The sequence below is a fragment of the Tachysurus vachellii genome, chromosome 2 (assembly GCF_030014155.1).
Source record: "Tachysurus vachellii isolate PV-2020 chromosome 2, HZAU_Pvac_v1, whole genome shotgun sequence".
NCBI lineage: Eukaryota > Metazoa > Chordata > Actinopteri > Siluriformes > Bagridae > Tachysurus > Tachysurus vachellii.
Genome location: NC_083461.1, coordinates 12,651,908 through 12,673,768, shown reverse-complemented (window position 1 = coordinate 12,673,768; position 21,861 = coordinate 12,651,908). Strand labels below are relative to the sequence as shown.

At 37.8% G+C, this 21,861-nt stretch overlaps 1 protein-coding gene across 4 annotated transcripts in view; it reads left to right on the top strand.

Moving 5' to 3' along the window:
- rbfox3a (RNA binding fox-1 homolog 3a) overlaps nt 1-21,861 on the top strand; it is a 328,730-nt gene that overhangs the window by 93,303 nt on the left and 213,566 nt on the right. The gene's annotated exons all lie outside the window — the stretch shown is intronic.

The window sequence follows — 21,861 nt, the reverse complement described above, 5'->3', positions numbered from 1 at the left end:
AAACTACCCCTGGACGAATCCTGCGACTGTGCGATCCACCTGCTTCCAAACTCCTCACCACCCAAGAGCCAGGTTCACTCCCTGTCCAATTTTGAGACCCAGGCAATGGAAGAATACATTGAAGAGGCACTGGTGGCAGGTTTAATTCCTGTCAGTTAAAAAACAGATAAAAAAGGATAAAAAACAGACCCAAATACAGGATAGCTCAAATAAAAGTGTTTATTAACTAAAAAAATCACAAAACAGGGACTAAGACATGGCAACCAAAGACATGACCAGACTAGACATGGTACAACAGATTACAACAAACAACGACAACAACAGATGACAAGGATTCGGTTGCGGTTAAATCACGGTTAAATACACAAGACGCTTAACACATGAGGAACAGGTGTGCAGAGGCGAGGAGGAAGAGACAAGGGCGGGGAAGACATGTGACACAGAACATAAACAGAAGCACGTAGCCAAAGTCCGGGCTGGATCCTGACAGTACCCCCCTCAAGGCATGGCTCCTGACACGCCAATCTCATATTAATGATAATCCCGATTAGGTCCAGGAAGGGGGAGTAGGGCACACAACCAAGCAGAAGGGCCAAGCGGCGTCCACAGATGAGCAGAAGGGCCGAGCAACGTCCACAGCCGAGCAGAAGGGCCGAGCCACATCTACAGCCGAGCAGAAGGGCCGAGCCAAGTCCACAGCCAGGCAGAAGGGCTGAGCACAACCCCCGACACCCCGCGGCCCAAGTCCAGAAAAACCCCAAGAGAAAGGGGTGGTGGGTGGAAGGGGGCTCTAGGAAAAATCCTCTGCCACAGAGCAAAAAAAATTAACAAAAATATCCTTGGGACAAAATAAGGGCCTGCAACACCACCTGCGGGCAGGAAGTAGGGCAGCATCCTTGACGGGAAACAAGGAAGTAAAGCGACGTCCCCCACCAGACAGGTGCGGGGTGATGTAGCAGGACACCGAGTAAAAAAAACAAAAAACAAGCTGTGACATCGTCCAGCAGGCTGGAAGTGAGGCAACGTCCACCCGGAAACCGGAAGCAGAGTGGCGTCCCTCACCGGAACACTGCGGACCAATGTCACAAAGACAAATAAAACAACAGTAAAGGAAAAAAAAACAACACAGTCCCGAAAGAAAAAAACGCTCCCACAGAGTTCACACAAGCTGACGCTATCCTGCTGGGTCTTGGTCTGGCGGAATCCTTCTGTCAGCGATGTGGGGATAAAAAAAGACAGAAATGCAGGATAGCTAAAATAAAAGGGTTTATTAACTAAAAAACACAAAACAGGGACAAAGACATGACAACCAAAGACATGACCAGAGTAGACACGGGACGACAGATGACAACAAACGATGACGACAACAGATGACAAGGATTCCTCACTGCCATAGGCAACGCAGCACGGTTAAATACACAAGACGATTAACACATGAGGAACAGGTGTGCAGAGGCAGGAAGGAAGAGACAAGTGCAGGGCAGACACAAGACACAGAACAAACAAAAGCATGTGGCCAAAATTCTGGATGAGTTCTGACACCTCCACTTCACCAGCTGCAGCTGGATTTTACTTGTTGATAAAAAGGACATAGACAAGGCATTGACTACTGGAGGCTAAACTCTATCACTCTGTGCTACCCATATCCCCTATCATTGGGGCCTTTTGCCCTGGAACAACTACAAGAGGTGAATTTCTTCACCAAACTAGACTTTGTAGCACTTATAACCTTATCAGAATACAGGAGTTGGATGAATGAAAAACAGCCTTTCACACTACCAATGGGGAACTATGAAAAAATGGTGATGCCATATGGCCTGATTATTGTGCCTGCAGTTTCCATGCATTTGTGAACAATATTTTCTTCAACCTACTGGGCAACTGTGTCATTGTCAATATAGATGATTTCTGGATATATTCCAAGGCTTTGAATAAACATATTGAACAAGTTCAACATTGCATCTGCTACAACATGTGTTAAATGTGCTGGCAGAAAGTGTGAGTTCCACAAGCACCCTTGAGTTCTTGGGCTATATCATCAGCTGCCAGTGGATGGAGATGGATGAGAGTAAGGTGCAGGCTGTAAATGAGAGTCCCACTCCCTCAGCATAAAGGAGCTGCAAAGGTGTCTGGGCTTTGCCAATTTCTACAAATGCTTCATTAGGGTCTATAGCACAGTAGTTACCCTGCTTACCACTCGCTAGGGGCAAGTCAAAGAACCTCTGCTGGTTTGACACTGCAAAAGTGGCCTTCAAATGCCTCAAGCACAATTTCACTTCAGACCCACTCACTGTGTGCCCTGCTATGAAACACCCACCAGCCTCAGGCAAGAGTCCAGGGTCATCAAGGTATCCAGAAAACCATCACCCTGTTTCAAAGCACCTTTTTGTGGCCCCAGGTTATTTGGGACATCACCAAATATGTCAATTCATATCGCCTCCAAATCCCTTGTATCTTCCCCTCCTCCCACATTTTGCTCCTCAAGACCACCCAAATCACCCCAGTTCTTACAATCCAAACACTGCACCACCATCTCCATTTGAAATTGAAGTATCTCCTGCCTACCTGTTCAACACACTCCCAGATTTGTGCCAGGAGTGGAGCACCTTCCAGTGCCTAGTTGATTGGGAAGGTTACAGCCCTGAAAAAAGTGCCCATGATATCCTTGACCTGTCACTAATCACTGAATTCCACCAAAATCAGACCAATCCACATCACAACCCCAGGCCACCCTCCCAAGAGAACACCTGGAGTTATTTGTAAGGAGGAATGGGGTTGGGATTTGAAGGGAATCTGTCACAACATAACCTGCCACTTCCCCACATCTGGGTGATTTCCTGCCATGAAGGACTTTCAAACCACATTTTTAGCTGTGTAGTCACAAAGTATTGTTAGCCCAGCTACGTACCAAGCCATTGTTTGTTTGCTATTGTCCCATTGTGTTCTCCAAGTTTGACCATTGCCTGTTTATTGGATTTCTTTCGCTTGTATCATGTGATTTTGTACCTTTGCCTGCGCTGACTGCTCTTTCTGCATTAACACTCTTAATGTGTTTCTCTATTGTGATTTTGCCTGCCATTTCAGTGTGTTTGCCCTGTGTTTGGAAATAAACCGCATATGGATTATACTCTGACTGCTCCTGAGAGTTCATCACACTCAGGTCATGTGTTTTGCTTTAAGCCATTTTTAGTGGACCTCTGATTTACTCTAAATGCATTGTATCTCTCTGAACATGAAAGCCAAGTACTCTAACTTGCCATGGTAAAGGATCAATATACTAGTTCCCTATATATATTTTTTGTTTGTTTTTGCTTTTTGTTGGTTTTGAAGGTTATTTTTGTCTTTGTGTCACAGTTTTACTCAGAATAATGCAGTTTTTAATACTGCAATTGGATCAAATGATCTTCTGATTCAATATCAAAATGACACCATGCATATCAAGGTCTTTTTTTATTAAACTTTTTGCAAAATATTCTGTGGATATCTGCTCTTATTCCTTCATTTATCGAGACAGATTGATATCAGTTACTATTGATGAGGAGAGCTCTACCAGTTGAGATGATTAAGTAAGTCTTAGCCAGTCAGCATCCCTAGTGTTTGTCTGCAGCCTAATGTATTAAAAAAAATCCTGGGTAAAAAAATAGATGTTATTATATACAATAATGAACAAGTTGTAAATTGACATAGATAAATGTAAAAATATTGCAATAATAAACATTTTATAAAAGCAATTAAGTCTGATAGTGAAGTGACAACTTTTGTGGCACTTTCTGGCACAGTGTTCTTTTTGAAGTTTTGCAATATTGAAGCAATTGAAATGGACTGGTAAAAGCAGGGATTTGCCAACTGGGTGACTTTGTGAAACCTTCGGCTGGCCACACACAGCATGTATATGTCTTCTAGAATCGGGTGTAGTTTGGGGCAGGGAGTGACCAGTGGTACTGAAGATATGAAGATGATTACCAGAGAATATTGATGATTGGAAATGATATAGCTTTTAATTTGAGAGAACTGTGTGCAAGCACAATGATCTTATAAAGTTCAGGAGATTTGTTGTTATCATAGTTTATTGCAGCAAATTCATGACTGGCAAAAGCCAGGAGTTTTGGACAATATAAGCTGGTGAAATGAAATCAACAAGAGTGCCCATTGGGATTTCAGTGTGCCCCGACTTTTTTGTGCCCTGTTTACACTACAAAGGAATGTTCAGCTTCCTCAAGACAATGTTTAAATTTCACAAGTGCTAATTTTTTCTGCTAGAACTACAGATCCCTATTGCCAACATTATAATTTCTTTCTGTTAAGGTGGGTCTCTCTTAAGAACCTTGTGGATGTCTAAGAAGTTGAGGGACTAATGTAGATCTGCAGCAAGATCTGAAAGACGTCATCTTCTGTTTCCATGTTTTCAAAAATTAGCATATTGATGTATGATCAAAGTGACAAAGTTATCTGAGCGCAGGTCAATGTCACAGTGATAGGGTCAGTGTGGAGATATGGCATATGCCCCAGATCACATGATTATCTAATCAGGGTATGAAGGCTATGGCTCTCATTCAATTAGTTGAAAAGCTCTCAAAAATGATGTGTGGGTTTAATCTGTGTGTTGAGAACTGATGTATAATGTTGGTGAAATTGTCAAGTGCCTGTTTTTTTGGAAAAAGCTCCCAGTCTCATCCCTACATAGACAAAACAAATTAGTCTACTTCTGAATAGATCCTACAATACTAATGATATCCAGTGTTTCTTTTTTCTGTGTGTTCTCATGGACCACAGTGGGGGATGGAGTTGACACTTGTAAGAGCAGCAGCTGGGTGCTTTTTCAGTCTTTCTTTGTATCTGTTGTGTGTGTGTCTCATTAAATGTGGATGGTGAACTAGCTGCAGATTGCCTGGTGATTGCTACTCTCTTGGTGTAGCATTGAAGCCTCGGTCTGTAGATGAGGTGCGATTGACATTTCTCTCTGGCCCTCCGCAGGGTGTCTGTAAGGATCCTGAACCCATTCAGACTGGCTCCCAAATCAAATCACTGTCGCTGCCACTGCCACCACTCACTGGCCCCATCAATTATTTAGACCCAGCTCGAGTGAACCAAAAGGCTGAGGGAATTTGATTTTGCAGGCACCTCTGGCAAGTCAGGCCTTTGGCACAAGCTTGTGCAAAGCCACATTAAGCAGTAGTGATGTGGTATTTTCTTGTGGAGTGCTGTCCTTTATTTATTTATTCCTTTATAGTTATTTTATCTAAAATTCATATAATTGATGATATTTGGGTTATTTGTTCTTCATGTTTTGCATTGTTTGTTCTTTCCTGTACTTTAAATATTTAAAGTCAACAATGACTGAAGCACTTTTTTTCCATAGGGCACTTATTAAAAAAAAATATTTATAGCCGGTTGTACAGTATTTTCCCCAAGTCCCTCATTTTGCAGTGGTGTTAGTAGTAGCTTGAGGTTATCTTTGGTAATTAAAGTTTGATTTGATCGAAGCACACTCTTTTTTTTTTTGCTTTAATGTTAATTAGACAGGCCACTGGTCCCTGGTTCATTGCAAGGACATCTACCAAGTTTCTAATGAAATTCGAAAGCCTTTTAAATTCAATTTAGGGGATTTATTGGACAGCAGCAGCTTTTGGACACTGCATGGATAACCATCTTGTCTGCTAGCTATGAGTCTCATGACGCCATTGGAACAAAGCGGCAGCAGCCACATGGAGCTGTGTACCTGCTCTCGGCAGTGTCACCATGGTAGCTGTAGACACTTGTACCATCAGCTATCGGTGCCCTAGCAGAGGAGATGAGTTAAACACCTCCAGGAGTACTCAACAGCTTACTTGTTCCTCTAACTATCTTTCACTGGTACAATGCTCTGGCAGCATATGCAGAATGCTATTTCATACGATAAAAATCACATCTCTTCAACTTGCAACCCCGCATTCCTGGAGAATGTAGTGAATTCCATACAGCAGAATCCATTTGAGAGTGATATAATCTTTGCCATACCTTTCTGGAGGTCAGAGCAGACACAGAAACAAGGTCGAGCATGAGTTGATGTACTGTGTCTCTGTCTGAAGTACTGTAGCTAAATGATTAATCACTTGAGAATGACAGCTATATTCAACTACCGGTCTTAAACATGTGAAAGACCTGTCAGATTAAATTTAAAGCCAGTTCAGTTTTAGGCACTTGTATCCATGCATAAAGGGATTCTCCTGTTTCTGAGACTGCAGGTATTTATGCATGCCTACAAGATATAAGGGTCAGTGTAAAGTCAGATGTCGACTTGTTGTTAGGACTAAGTGGTTTATATCGATGCACTGTGCTCATGGTTTGCCTTTAAATGTATATGCTCCGTTTTAACATCAAGTCAGCATGACAAATAATGCCTGGGTCTTTAAATATAATTAAAATTGTTTTACAATCTTAAAAGCATACAATTAGTATTACATACCCTCGGCTATTTGGGTTTCTGTTTCCTTTTCCTGTATATATTCCCCTGTGAACTTCATGGCTCAAAGGTTCAGTTAAAGCGCTTGTCCACTGTACCCTGATGTCGCTCTGCTTATGAGTCATGTCGAATCGTTGCTCTGAAAGCTTTGATCAAAGAGATACAGTGCCATGCACCACATGAGCTCTGCCTGTCCGCTGATCGCTAATCCGGCTCCCAGCTTGGCTCTCAACATAAGAGCAATCTAAAACTGCAGCCGAAAGCTAACAATACTATGTATTATACATGCATAATCAAAGGCTATATCACCTGTTTTTCACACCATAACTCAAGTAGCCAATTTAAAATGAACCCTAATTACATTGCAAGAGGGTTTGAAGCCCTTACTTTGTCATTTGAACCAAAAGCTCAGACAGAGTAGAAAGCCATAACTTAATGAGCTGTTCGCAGACTGTACAGAACAAAAGTCAGCATAGATAACAAGATACTGTTTAATTACAGGCCCAATTCACTTTTATTTAGGTAGTTGCATAATCTGTGAATTATCTAACCTGAATTTCAACTTCAGTCAAATATTACATTGCTCAACGATGAAAAAAAAAACATGTTCATGTGTGTTCACTGGCATTTTCTGGTATTTAAGAAAAATAACACAACTAGAACAAGTCTAGTTCTGTGCCAGGCTGAATGGTCTATATGGCAATATTACATCTATTGCTTTAGCTGATGCCGTTATCCAAAGCAGCTTACAGTTGAGGCAGGATATAATTAAGCAGTTGAGGGTTAATGGCCTTGCTAAATAATCCATCACTGGCAGCTTGGTAGTGCTGGAATTTGAACTCTTAACTGTCTGGTCAGTAGCCCAGAGCCTTAACCACAGAGCCACCATTTTCACCTCCTCACCTCAACCTGTCTCTTCTTTTAATAGGTTTAACGTGTCTTCAGGTTCATTGATAAACATAAAGAACATGCAGGTCCTTTACCATGACAGAGACTGGTACTTTCCTAAATTAGTCTTCTCTTTGTGGACATGGCATGGCATTAGCTGCAGACAGAAATGCCCTGAAAGGACTGATGAAGAAAGGAAGGTTAAGAATGGAAGACTATGAGATTTGAATATCTTAGCATTAAAATGCACAAAGCTGGAGCATGTCTGCAGGGGAGGCTTTGAAATTTCCTCCACCTCGACTCTTTTATCTCAACCCTCACGCTCTGCCTCAGGACCCGCAGGGCTCCCTGCTGTGAAAGGGGCTGCCATGTGCTTCTTCACACTGCTCACTTGCACATGCGTACCCACACACTCTCATAATCACACATGCATGTGTTGCCAAAATTCCTAGCAAAAGAGAGTAAATATTAAATGTGAAATTGCTTTTTTTCCCTCCTGTTCTTTTTATCCCCATCCTTTGACATTGTGCCTTTGAAACACAGGTCAATGTAAAATGGTTACATCTTGTTGAAGCTTATTACCAGACTCTAAAATGAGGGAACTTGGATGTGAAGGTCAGAAAAATGACTTTGCACAGTCTTAGTGTGCTTTGTGTACTATTTTTTAAGCTGGATGAAATGGCTTTCCAGAACATTTGCAGTTTACTTATTCCAAGGCAGTCTGAAGCAACAAGGTATTTCCGGAGGCACACCCGTTAGAGGTAAAAGCTTTGAAGGCATCATGTGGACCCAGGCTTAAAGATAATATTAAAGCTAGCAAGCTTCCATTATGTGAATTATATGACTTTAAACAGTAGGGGAAAGAAATTGTCAAGACGACTTCATATTCTCTGTCTGTCACTGTCATACTTATGCACAGTGTCAGACAGATCTAGTAAATACTATACACCAGATTATTGTAATAGCCTGACCCCTGACTGGCAGTGAATATATTCCAGATGGACCAATTTTTAAAGATCATTTACATTTGTAAATGTCCAGACACACCAGAGAATAGCACTATCTTTATTATATGAGTCACTCCTGTCTCAGAAATAACTGTGAAATAAGTTACAGTTCTTCTGACCTTTGCTAGAACACTACACTTTTTTTTTACACTGACTACTGTAAAATCTAAATGCGCATATATGCATATGTTGATCCTCATGGAAGATAATAATGTACAGTAATTCATTAGCAGTTAATTTTTCAAAGTAACCGCTTTTATCCTTGTCATGGTCATGTCAGATTTGGAGCCTATCTTAGGAAGACAGGCAGCAATACACCCTGGATGCTAATTGTTGCACAATTAAAGTCAACAAGGAGAATTTAAATTAGCCCTCTGAAACATTTTTCCCATCAGTTTTACTCGTTGCTAAATTACTCATTTCAATTATACTTCTCCTCTTTCACATTACAGATATGAAGTGAAGGGTAAAAGCTAACATGCTTCCTTCAAGACATGTGAATTTATCTATCATTTCTTTATACACTGTCACTCATACCATTTCACAGGTTAGCTGAACACAGGTTTTCTGAGAGCAAAGACATTTGCGATTGTCTAGTGTTTTCTGATTGACAGGGGGAGAGTATTGCTGTCCACACAGAGACCACAGCCAATAACACATGATAGACACATGCTGTTAAATAAAAATAATGCATCCTGGGTAGGGGTGTGGTCCTGCTCCCGCATTAAAGAGTCAGGAAGGTGCAGGAGTTTAAATATTTGGGGTCAACTGTCCAGTGCAATGGGGAGTGTGGAAAAGAGTTGAAGAGGCGAGTACAGGTGGGTTGGAGTGGGTGGAGAAAAGTGTCAGGAGTGTTGGGAGACAGGAGGCTGTCAGCAAGAATCAAAGGAAAGGTGTACAAGACAGTAGTGAGTCCAGCAATGCTGTATGAGTTAGAGACTGTAATAGTGAGGAAAAGACATGAGATGGAGATAGCAGAGATGAGGATGTTGAGATTCTCTTTAGGAGTGACGAGGATGGACAAGATTAGGAAAGAACACATCAGAGGGACAGCTCAGGTTGGCTGTTTTGGAGACAAGGTCAGAGAGGCTAGATTGAGATGGTTTGTACATGTACAGAGGATGGAGATGGTTATATTGTTAGAAGGATGTTGGAGATGGAGCTGCCAGGTAAGAGGTCAAGAGGAAGGCCAAAGAGGAGATATATGGATGTGTTAAAAGAGGACATGAAGTTAATTGGTAACGGGAAAAGGCAAAAATAGAAGAAGAAGAAGAAGTTCAGAAGTGTTTTGTCACACTTATACCACAGCAATTTGCCAATGATTATGATTTATTCATTTTCAAATTAATGACATAAAACAAACAAAAAATAAATAATCACCATATTGATTACAGGTTTTCATTTGTTAAATGACAACACCATTTATTATTAATCTTAGATTATGTAGTGTAGCCTTTTTACAGGTCCCTGTGAACAATATGAGCTATTTTTCAAGGCATGCTGTTACACAAATTTATAAATTCAGGGTCAAGCATTCAATCATGTTCTGGTATAAAGAACAACAATAAATGTTGAACTTTTACAGTGTCGAAAAAGAGTTTACAAATGGATGATGGTATTATTAAGTGAACTATACATACCTTGGACTGACCCAGCAATGTGACTATTTTGCCACAAATTGATATTAAATGTTTGCCCCATTTTACTGCACATATTTAGTTTATTTGTCCACAACAATATATTTCATTTTCAAAAAGAAGATGTAAAAATGTAGATGAATAGTTCATAGAAAACTTTGAAGTGAAACGGTCTCCTCAGTTCATTTTTAACTAAGCCATATATTAGCATCAGTTCTCTTTGATAAACCTGGGCAGATTCCAGTTACACTCTGGAAGGTTGTTTTGATGTTAGAATTTACTGAAATGTTCCAGCTGTGAACATGACCTGTGTTGTTGCTGGAATGAGAAAGAAATGTAAGTCCTTAGGTGTAAACATGCAATTATTCTTTTAACAAGGTAGTTCTTAGATGTTTTAGATAATGAAAACCTTTATTTGAACGGTAGTGTTAGATTGCACTTCATGAGTTTATATGTATATGTATGTGTGTATATCTATCTAGCATATATATCTATATATCTATATATATATATATATATATATATATATATATATATATATATATATATATATATAGAAAAATAACATTCACCAGAGCAAGATTCATTTACATTTACAGCATTACAGCATTCAGACACTTTTATCCAGAGCAACATGCTTTGTATTGTACATCAAAAACATCCTCATGCTAGTACAACAAGGTAAAACAAGCAGCATACTACTACTTACTAGGATTACTAGTTAAAGGATTTGAGGTCTTAAGGGGGTTCAGACCAAGTCAAGGCTGAATCTAAATGAAAGCAAAGCTAAGTCCCTACACATACACCATTACAACCAGAAAAAGTACTACCTTCTGTACTACAATACTACTCTCTGAGCAGAAAGAGAGAGAGAGTGATATATATATATATATATATATATATATATATATATATATATATATATATATATATATATATATATATATATATAAATATATCTAACTCATTAATAATTATTAGACATAACAAAACAAAAGTACAAATGTGTGTGTGTTTGTGTGTGTGTGTGTGTGTGTGTGAGAGAGAGAGAGAGAGAGAGAGAGCATGTATTTAATAAAGTGCAGTTAAGAGATTTAAAAAGCATGAAAAAAGCACCCACACAATGTATACTCTACTATGGACCATCAACGGTAAGGACCTTAACTTTTTACTTAAATAAGCTACATGGAAATTCCATAAATCACGATTTATTTGCAGCATAGTCACTGAAAATCCAGGTCAAATCCATTCTTCAAAGGCTTACCCCTAATTGTTTTGTGTTTTAGGTATTTTGTCCCACTCTATGACAATTATCTACAGTAGCTAATACGTAAAGCCCATATTACCTAACTGCACTCAGGTGTTCTTACAATATCAAAACTTAAACATAAGTCAAATAGAATGAATGTAACATGAAGCAATCAGACTTATGTATGTGATCCATTCATATAAATAAAATTTTTTTTAAATGTTTGGCTTCAGACATGTAACATGCAACATGCAAGGTATCAGAAATGTCTACACAACTTTCTCCCTTTATCTCAGATATGGTTGATCACCTAAAGCGTGCTTGTTGTATTAAGTATGATTTGTAAAGTTGTAAACTACCACTGACCCCCACTCCCCTTCGTTAACCAAGTCCTGCATTACAGCTCAAGATATTCATAGCCATACCAGAAGGAATGACCTCTTGTCCAACAAGTTTCTTTTAAAAACCAAGTCCATATTTAATGCTCAAGACCCAGACAAGTCAGAGTAAAGGCCAGTAAGCCCGTGAAGTTTCATGATTTATGCATTTTCACATATGATTTCTTTCAGATGACGAAATCATATGTGAAAATGCATAAATCATGAAATCTTGTGAAAATAGAGCAATCATGTGAAAAATATGTCATAATAAATAATATAATTAAAATAACTCTCATGCGACAATAATCAAATATGAATATAAATGATTCATGAAAAATCACATGTGAAAAAAATTCTATGTGAAAATAATGGAACACTGTAAAGAATACATCTTTATATGAAAAGTTAGGAAACTAAATCTTTTGAATAGCAAGGTAGTACAAACAGCAAACAAAACTCATATTACACCAGTGTAAGGCTTTTGTACCACACATCAGGCTCTTTTCTTTAAGCATGACCAGCCGAATTACAAAGAGCACTCAATTTGCATTGCCTCTACTTACCACATTAAAGCAGGTGTCTCTGCTAGCATGGCTTTTATGCCATCCTCATGGGCAGCATGATTTAATCAAGCCCAGCCACAAGTAACTTGTGAAGCAACTGTGTCTCCTGTCTGGCATTCCCACACCTTTTTGACATGGAGAGAGGGTGTCTCGGTCACGATGGGAACTTTTCCAATGAGGCAAACAGCTAAGCAACACACTACAACTCTTTGAGCAGTGACCCCCCTTTGCTCAGTCTTTTCATCACTGCAAGACTACGCTTTCATTTTTGCCGGGACTTTCGCTGATCGCTCGCTGCAGACTGCATAAGAGATGGGAGTTAATGCTTGAGAGACACTAGCTCCAATGGCTAATAATAAGGGGCCTCACTTTGTCAAGGGCTTCCAAGGAGAGGAGCTCCTTAATCTCGCACTTGCTGTTCCCCCTGTGAGATTAGATAGTTAAACATTATCAGCAGACCCATCCATCTTTGTACAGTGCGTTACAAAAAAAACAATGATATGTGACCTTCACTACTGACGTGTAATTGAACACGGTATAGCGCTTCCCGGTGCAGTTGGACTTGCATCGAGTTAACTGAAACACACTGCAGAATTTTTAAGTCTCTATCACCTCATCACTTTATTCTCTTGAGTTGTCTCTTATTGCTTCCTCTTCACACCCATCTCTGGGTGGCTATTTTGCCAACAGCATGTATTCTAAGAGTGCTCTAAGAAACAAAATTTAGTTAAAAAGAGCAGATTTGAGCATGTTTGTGAAGTTTGCTGAAGAGTAAACAAAGTCTCATAGGAGAGATAAGTGCTCATTTGCCCTCCACACCAACTCAAAGTAAACCAGAGCAGGATTTTTGCTGTTAGTGAGAAGCAGTACTGGGGATTCTCCCAGGAAATGGTGGGAACAGAGGCTGGGAATCAAGGCACTCTGCCCCAGTGGGATAATTCTCCTTCCTGATCTGTAATGGATTGCTCAATGAGAGAGGCTTCACTTAATTCTGCTGAAATAGTTCTTTTAGACCAAAATCCTAAGAGTGAAGATGATCATCATGCATTCGTTGCAAGTCTTGATTTTATTTTGTGAAAGTCTTAAACTCTTTTTTAAAAACAATCCCTTTATGTATGATTACTAAATGTGATTCTACATTTTTTTATGTAACAATATTTAGTTATGTGAAAAGAAAGTGAAAGTCAATTTCATAATGGTATCCCTTGAAATTGCTCAAGTAAACATCACATTTAAAAACAAATTAAATATGTGGGAAAAAAATGGTGAAAAAAAAAAGATAGGTGAAAATGAACAAGGTAAAACGTCTCATGTGGATATAATCAAATATGAATATAAATGAAAAATCACATGTGAAAATGCATAAACTCTAAGTGAAATAATTAAACATGACTATAAACAATTCATGAAAATTAATATATATATATATATATATATATATATATATATATATATATATATATATATATATATATATATATATATATAATAATTTTAAAAGATTGCAGGTGAAAAGCCCATTACATGTGAAAAGCATAATATATGACGTTTTTGAAAGCCACATAAATTTCATGTGTGAAAACATCTGAAGTTCATGTAACGTTTCCGTAATTAGTTGTTTTAGACTGCATTAACAAGTTCACTTAGATGAAGAAATGCTTTCTCTCTGTTCTCTGTATACTTTATAAAATAATCTGTGAGCTGAGTGCATGGTAGCTACTGAATAGGAGACCGGTTTAAACATCTAATTTGTCATGAGAGGATATTGAGAGTGTTTTTTCCTCACTTGTTTTTCCCCAATTGGCATTTGAAATAGGTTTTTTGATGGATTGTGGTGTTTTCCCTTGAAGGGTTAAGTGTTTGCTAACATATCCTGCAGCGTCAACACTAGACTTATGCTCATTAGCATAGGGATGTGTCGCCTAAAGAGAACTGCTAGTGTTGTGAATTGTACTCGTCTGTAGAAAACAGGAAAAGGGGACTTAATGAAGTATCCAGGTAGTGACAGCACTTTATTTTTTACACAAAAAAAAGTTTCCAAAAATGCTAATAAGTTCTTTTTGTACTCCTGCTGTGTAATATATTTTAAAGGTTTTTCAAGGTAGAGTGGAACAAACAGAGTGTACTGGACTTGAGTGACATAAACTGTTACAAGTACCATGCGATCTGCATCTCTAAAGCTGCTGCTGACAACAGATCATTAGGCAGGAATTTTTGAAAAGATAATTCGTTTCAGTTTAAAAAACTATATATAAACTAACAGAACCAGGACAGAATCCTTTAGTTTTTCTGTCTCTCTGATGACAGTAGGGTCCTCATTTAAATGAGCGGAAGTGTTTGTCCTGTGTGGAGGACATGGTAGCTGCTCTGATAAACCCCCTGTGCACCCCTTCTATCCCCTATTCTCTCTCTGGAGTCCGTCCCCCTCCCTTCAAACCACATCTCTCCATTGATGTTCACATGCTCCTCAGAACTTGTCTTCTCGCCTTCCTGCACTGCTTTCCGTATCCCTTGGAGGACAGCAAGAGAGATGGGGGTGGTGAGGGGATTCAAATCACCCCACTTCACAGACATCAATGGAGACCTGAGGAGCCTGAAACTTCTTTGATTTTGCAAAGGACAGAGAAGTAAATAAAACAACTGGGTGAGAATAATAGAAGCGAATGGAAGTTTGCACTTATAGAGTGCTAGAGCAGCAGATTATTGCCCTTCAACACAATGTTGTATTTCCTACTGATTTTGGGCTGGATATAAAATAACAGAATAGTGTAAATCTACTCTATTGAATATAGAGGTGTCCTACAGTCAGCTCCAGATTTATTGACACGATTCTTCCAAATGAGCAAAATATGAAATGAATTAACAATAAATTATTAAATCAACATCCTCATGGGATTTCCCAATATAATTGGTTTATGTTAATAGTACATGGATTGATCACACACATTATTTACTCTATTAATTAAGAAACGTTTTTTAAATTAGGTTTAGTATAAGCAATCATGTTTTGCTTATAAATGTAATATTTTTTTATGTGAGCTAGCTAAACATCTTTTCTTAAATCTGTCTGAAAAGCTTTTATTTGTTACAGGTGAGATCTAGCTAGTGAACGGTTAGTGAATTTAGAAGAAAATTAGGTGAAATATGCAAAAAAGGTTTGGGTGTCTTTCCATATTTATTTAAAATTTATTAATGAATCCACATTGTATTCGGGGCAGTATGCTCATGCATATTCTTTGTGGTGGATTTTCTATTGTTCAAGCTTTTTTTAACCTTTTATGTGATTAAAGGTAAAAGCAACATCACTGTTTATTGTAGAACAATAAACCATTTTTTTTTTTTTAATGTGTGACTTTTTAAGTCATCAAGTCAAGTCTCTATATGTAGCTGACGTGGTACATAGTAAAATGAGACAACGTTTCTCCAGGACCATGGTGCTACATAGCTACATGGAACAACACAGAGCTAAAGACTTAAGTAAGTTATTCTTAGCCAAATAAAGTGCATCTGTGCAACCTGGTGCAAACAGTGCAAGACAAAAAGACAAAGTGCAAAGACCAGAGAACATACTGTATATTCTACAGAACGTGTGCAAAAATACTGGAATGAACACTTAATAGAATAGCAGCAGTTATATGAGGTATTATAATGAGTTGTGCAAAACAACAAAACAGACTCTTGTTAAACGAAAGATATTTTGCATCTATTGTTTCTTTTTTACAACTATACAATTATACAACTATACAACACAGCTGACTGTGTGTCCTGAAACAAGAATAATTAATTTAATGAATATTCCACTTTATCAATTAATGTTCATTAGAAATTGCAAAAGTGCAACATCAATCAAGATAATTTACTGTTCTTTGTGATTATATTTAAAATATATATATATATATATATATATATATATATATATATATATATATATATATATATATACATTTGTGAGTGTTTCCACTATTTTGTTCTCTTTCCAGGAACATCTAGCTTATATATTTGTATACAATATATATATATATATATATATATATATATATATATATATATATATATATATATATATATATATATATATATTTAAAAACATACATATTTGTATAATATATATATATATATATATATATATATATATATATATATATATATATATATATATATAATGTATATTGTATACAAATATATAAGCTAGATGTTCCTGGAAAGAGAACAAAATAGTGGAAACACTCACAAATGTTTCCTGACACTATCTAGTCAATGAACACTGCCACAAATGCATTGATATTCAGGGGAGGTTTGTGCACATAGCAATTTGCTTAAGAGCTTGCTAGGAGGAAAGAGTCAGCGCTCTCTCTGTTCACACCGCTTTCCCACATGCAGGAAATCCCCACTTCAGATGCATACTGTCGATCAAAGGTGTGATCTAATGGCTACTGTTGGACTTTCTGATCCTGGTGGATCCTGGCTTACTCACCACATTTGCAAAGCTGAAAATGAAGCTTCCTTGTGTTAAAACACCTTGACATATTCAAAGAAAATACGATTTCATAAACTTCACAGGATGCTACTATGTAGGTGTGTTTCATCGTACAGTTTTTGCAAAGACGGTTATGGAGAAAAGTTGCTTTTCCTGCTTATACCCTCATTAACATCTTTTCGTTCAATGTTTTTTTTCTCTCTATCTTTCAAACCCCTACCTGCTTCTCACATCTGATAACTGGGATTCTTTCTAATTTCATTTAAGTTCATTTGCACATTTTCAGCACTTTTAATTAGACGAGAGGATGGGAGGAAAACTCTGGGAATGCAATAAACTCTGTGATTAAGATTCACAAGAGGCTGTCTCGGTGGACGCTGGTCTGAAGCACAACATGAACACTAAGCATTATCTGATCGCTTTAGTGTGCTGATTGTTTTTTTTTCCCCACTCCAGCCAGCTCTCCACTCCAGTGCCTGATTACAGATCGCTCTTCCTCACTTGCCCAGCAGCTTCGGTTTCCAGACACATTTGTCTGATGTATGTATCATCACTCACCAGAAGATACTGGAGCTTTATCAGGTTCAGTTCCGATGAGAGCCAGCTGTGGTTTGGGATCCAGGCACTGAGGGCTTCATGCACAGATGGCTGGCTAGCTGTGTAGCATGTAGCTGAGCTGGCTCAGGGCCAGACAGGTGGGCACTATCTGGGCTCTCCACTGTGCTTAGCCCAGGCAGCCTGGGCCTTTGGCGCTCAGCTGTGCCAGCTGTTTCCCTTGTGTAGATCTGCTGCCTTTCAGGCATCCCTATGTGCCCCTGCGGAGCAGCAAGATGGTCTCATTGTGTATCGCATTGTAACTGCTGCAGTCACTCAGATCCCAATTTCAGATTACAGATGGGCCCACTTGAATTGTTTTATGCCATTTTTAAAAGATGAACACATTTTATATTGTTCTTTCAAGACTGGAAGGAATTCTTACATGGGTTAACTATTTCTACAAGTATATGTGTCTCACACTAGTTTTGCTAATGAGTTTGGACTTACTGACTGACACAATATTAGCCAAATGGTGTTTATTTGCCAGTGTACCTTCATTGTTTTAATAAGATTTGAGAGATGTGAGAGGCATAATGCTGGTGTTTCAAAAAAAAATGAATCTATTTTAAGAGGTTGGCTGCAAGTAATACAAAACACCAGACTTGAAACAATAACAGCTCTCTAATTATCAGTACTATTTTGAGAGGAAAGAATTTTTAGCCATAAATGAGGAGAGAATTCAAACCGTAGTGTCCATATGGCCTCATTTAATTTGTGTTTACAATGCTAATAACTTGGAATGGCCTATTTTTGCATTTTTGCATATTTCTGGCAGTATTAGCAACAAATTTAAATTTGAACATTTCCTTCTAGTTGGCAGGCAGTTTTCTTCAGAGAGCAAATATACTAAATAAGCTAAAGCACTTCCGAAAGTTAAAAGTACTGATACATGGGTACATTAGGTAATAATAAAATGTCTTTTAATTATTAGGTTTACACTGAGTTCACTGGAGTTTACATACTTATTGGAGAGTTTGGGATTCAAGAGAGAAAAGACTTGATATTTGGCATCCCTGTGTCATGTCAAACCAGGTCTTATAGCTACTTATAGCTTGAAAAGCTCTAGGACCTGTTAGGTATTTAACTGTTGCAAAAAGGCCATAGCTGGTCATTTGTTGGCTTTAAAGGGAAGAAAAGAAAATTGTAACATGAACAGTATCAGGAAGCCAGTAAAGCTTAGAAAGAGTAGTTGACTAGTTGGGCTGCTCTATTCAGTAACAGTTGTAAGGACCTAATGGCAGGAAGACCAGAAAGGAGCATGCACCAGCAGTCATTTATCCGTGACCTCAATGCGGATCTCCTGATACCATAAAGAAGAAAGCGGCAATAATAAAAAAAAAAAAAGAAAGAAAGAAAAATAAATAAATAAATGAATAAATCGATGAACAAAATACTAACCAACTTGCAAGCCTGCATTCTAAAAAGTGATGCATTTTGCAATCCATATATGACTCAGAAGGAACTCTCCTATATTAACATTTACATTTATCGCATTTGGCAGACGCTGTTATCCAGAGCGACTTACAGAAATGTCTCTATCAATGAACGCATCCTGATACTGGTTCACAAAGTCATGGCCTGAGAATGCCATCAGTCTAAAACGCTTTGCTTTTGTTGAAGCCCAGCATCATTCCTACGTCTTGACTCAAGTATTCAAGCCAAGTGTGAAGACAAGCTTTTTTTTGTTTGTTTTTTTCATTAACCAGGTTCTCCATATCAAGGATGCATTCAGCTCTATTCCAAATGTGCATATTTTGTTTTGTGAGAGTGGAGTGGAAACTCATTTTTAACTGAGTATCAAAGTGTTTTTTTTTCTCACCACGATTTCTTTCATGCTAATAATTTTCTCCTTCTCTGTCGCAAAAACAAGAACTAAGAGGGTAGAGAGAATAATGATGCTTCACCACACTACTGTTTCATTTACATAAATGATTATATTGCAATTTCACACTTATTTGCATGGGCTTTTGTGGTTTTATTATGAAAGTCATATGTTATTTTTGGTGGCACTGCCCAAGCAATTTAGAAGAAAGAGAAAAAAAGAGGGGGAGAGCGAGAGAAATGAAAGGGCTTAGTTTGTCGTATATATTGTCTGAGTCTTGTGCCCTACATTGTAAATTTCTATATAACCCGTTGCACGGATTGTAGAGCTTTGATGTATTTTGGATTAATCACATTTCTATTTGAAGCTCTTCTGATATCCCTGCGTAAGTGTAATTTGCATGTCATTAATCAAATTAGCATTAGAGTTGAGAAATTGCTTATTTGATATATAAATTATAAATGCGAGCTTGCTGGAATGATGTCCATTTAACCCAGAAATATGCATTTTTATAGCCTTATTTATTGATGCTGCAGGTCTTCTAAGCAGGTATAAAAATGAACTTGAAATGAGGTTGGAAAATTTAATGTTCAACACTAAACTATTTATCCCAGTGTTCCCAGAGATTGTTTCTTTTTTATAGGATTATTATACCAAATTCAGAATTTGTTTCTTCTCATTTGAAATAACTATCTGTAATATAATGACAATCTCTATTTTGAGTCTATTGGGAAGAAAATGTCATTAATTGTTTACTTAATGATAAAATCATATGGCTGTCATTATTTACTTAATTGAATAAAAAGTGTTACTTGCATGATAACACTTTAATGAACACATAGTCAGCAGACTGGCAATCAGAATTGTTTGTGTTGTGATGTGTGTGTTGTGTAAGATGGAAACAGAAAGCAAGGGCATGCACATGTACAGCAAGGGCATGTGCATGCAATTGGTTTTAAACATGTATACTATTGTTTGTTTAGATCGACACATCTCAAGTAAAAAATTTAAATGTGTGATACATAACTCTCACGTATACACATCATTTAAAATTTATTGAGCCATGTTGACCTAAAACGATAGTGTACATGTTATATATATATATATATATATATATATATATATATATATATATATATATATATATATATATATATATATATATGTGTGTGTGTGTGTGTGTGTGTGTGTGTGTGTGTGTGTGTGTGTGTGTGTGTTTAACATGATCATTAGCTGACTTCCTACTTTGTACTACCCCTACAACCTGCCTTAACAGCCCACATAAGCAATGACTGCCTAATGGCTGTGTGTGCACACACATGTGTTTGTAGAGGGGGGGCTGCAGTTGGCTTTGAAGAATGGTACTGAAGGCCTGCTGAGATTAAAAGGTGGCTTCTGCATTTCCATTATTCATCTACTGCTCTGCATTTTATTTTCAAATAAAAAATAAAGATGCATTGACCTCGAAAGCAAATTGAGGGACAGAAGCAGGAAGAAAAACCACCACAAGGAACAGATTTTGCATTTATGTATTTCATTATCAGCTTTGGATTCACAATAGGGTTCATCTGTCTCTCTCTCTCTTTCTCACTTTAACATGTTATTTGAGTATGTATGTTATTCAGAAATGTGTGACGATGCCAGGAGTGCAGTTGCATCATGGGGTAAGCCTCATTCCTGTGTTGCCTCACTCAAAGGTGGACACACCTCTTTCACTCTACCATAATAAAGCTGTGCAATGTCAGGCCTTATCTAAATGCAGATATCTAACACGAGACACTTCTGTCCCACATCACACACTTGGAAGTAAGTGTTGCATCAGACTTGTCTTTATTGAACACTAAAAAACTCATCTCATGTCTCCAAACACTGCAACTGAATCCTGACATGACCATAAAAAGATCTTTTCTTCTTCCTTTAATGAGTACTAGCAGTTAGAGTAGTAATTCTGTAGAGACTCTTAAGTAATTTTCAGATTTAACTCACCTCTAATGGAAGAGGTGAGAAAAACAGGTGCACCGCTTCCCATCTTGTAATCTATCTTATCTCTGAAGTCCTGACCAAGAACACTTTATGGTAATGAATGGGTTATTACTGACGTTGCCACATTTCAATGGAGGATATTAATATCTGTCAAGCTTGCACACTCCAACTTCATTTATTCAGCTAGCCTTTAGATTTAATTATGTCTCTAGTGTTCCCTCAGCAAGCTTGCACCAATTATTCAATAAAACAATGAAGAATTCATTTACACCTGTTGTTAAATCGATTTTTTTTTCTGTAGCAAGAAAAAAAAAGCCATCTCTGCACATGATTATTAATGACAAGTTTTATGCCACATCCATGTAGATATATGGTTCTGTGTTGTAGAAAATTTGCTCGGTGACTATACAGGACAAATGAGGAACATTTACCCAGAGCTGTGAGAAGACAAAAGAGCAGTGAGCAATTGTTGTGTGAATATTAGAGTTTGGTTTAAATTGATGATGCCAGTAAGACTGGTCGTGATTGTGCATTCTTAGGTAAGCAGTTGTTTTTTTTTTCTAATAGTATAATTGTTACGTATCATTTAAACACATTTTCTTTGTTAGGAGAGAGGAGGAGTTTTCTGAATAAAGATGGAGGAGGAGGAAGAAACAAAGCAGACTGGGGGAAGCGTGGGAGAGGGAGGTCCAGAATAATCCTTATTCCCAGTAGATGGTTGATGCAGGGAAAATTGTGCCAGTAAATTGTTGCCTTGAAATCATTACCTTATCCAAGTCAGTGTGAAAGTGTGTGCTGTAAAATATTTTGATCAAG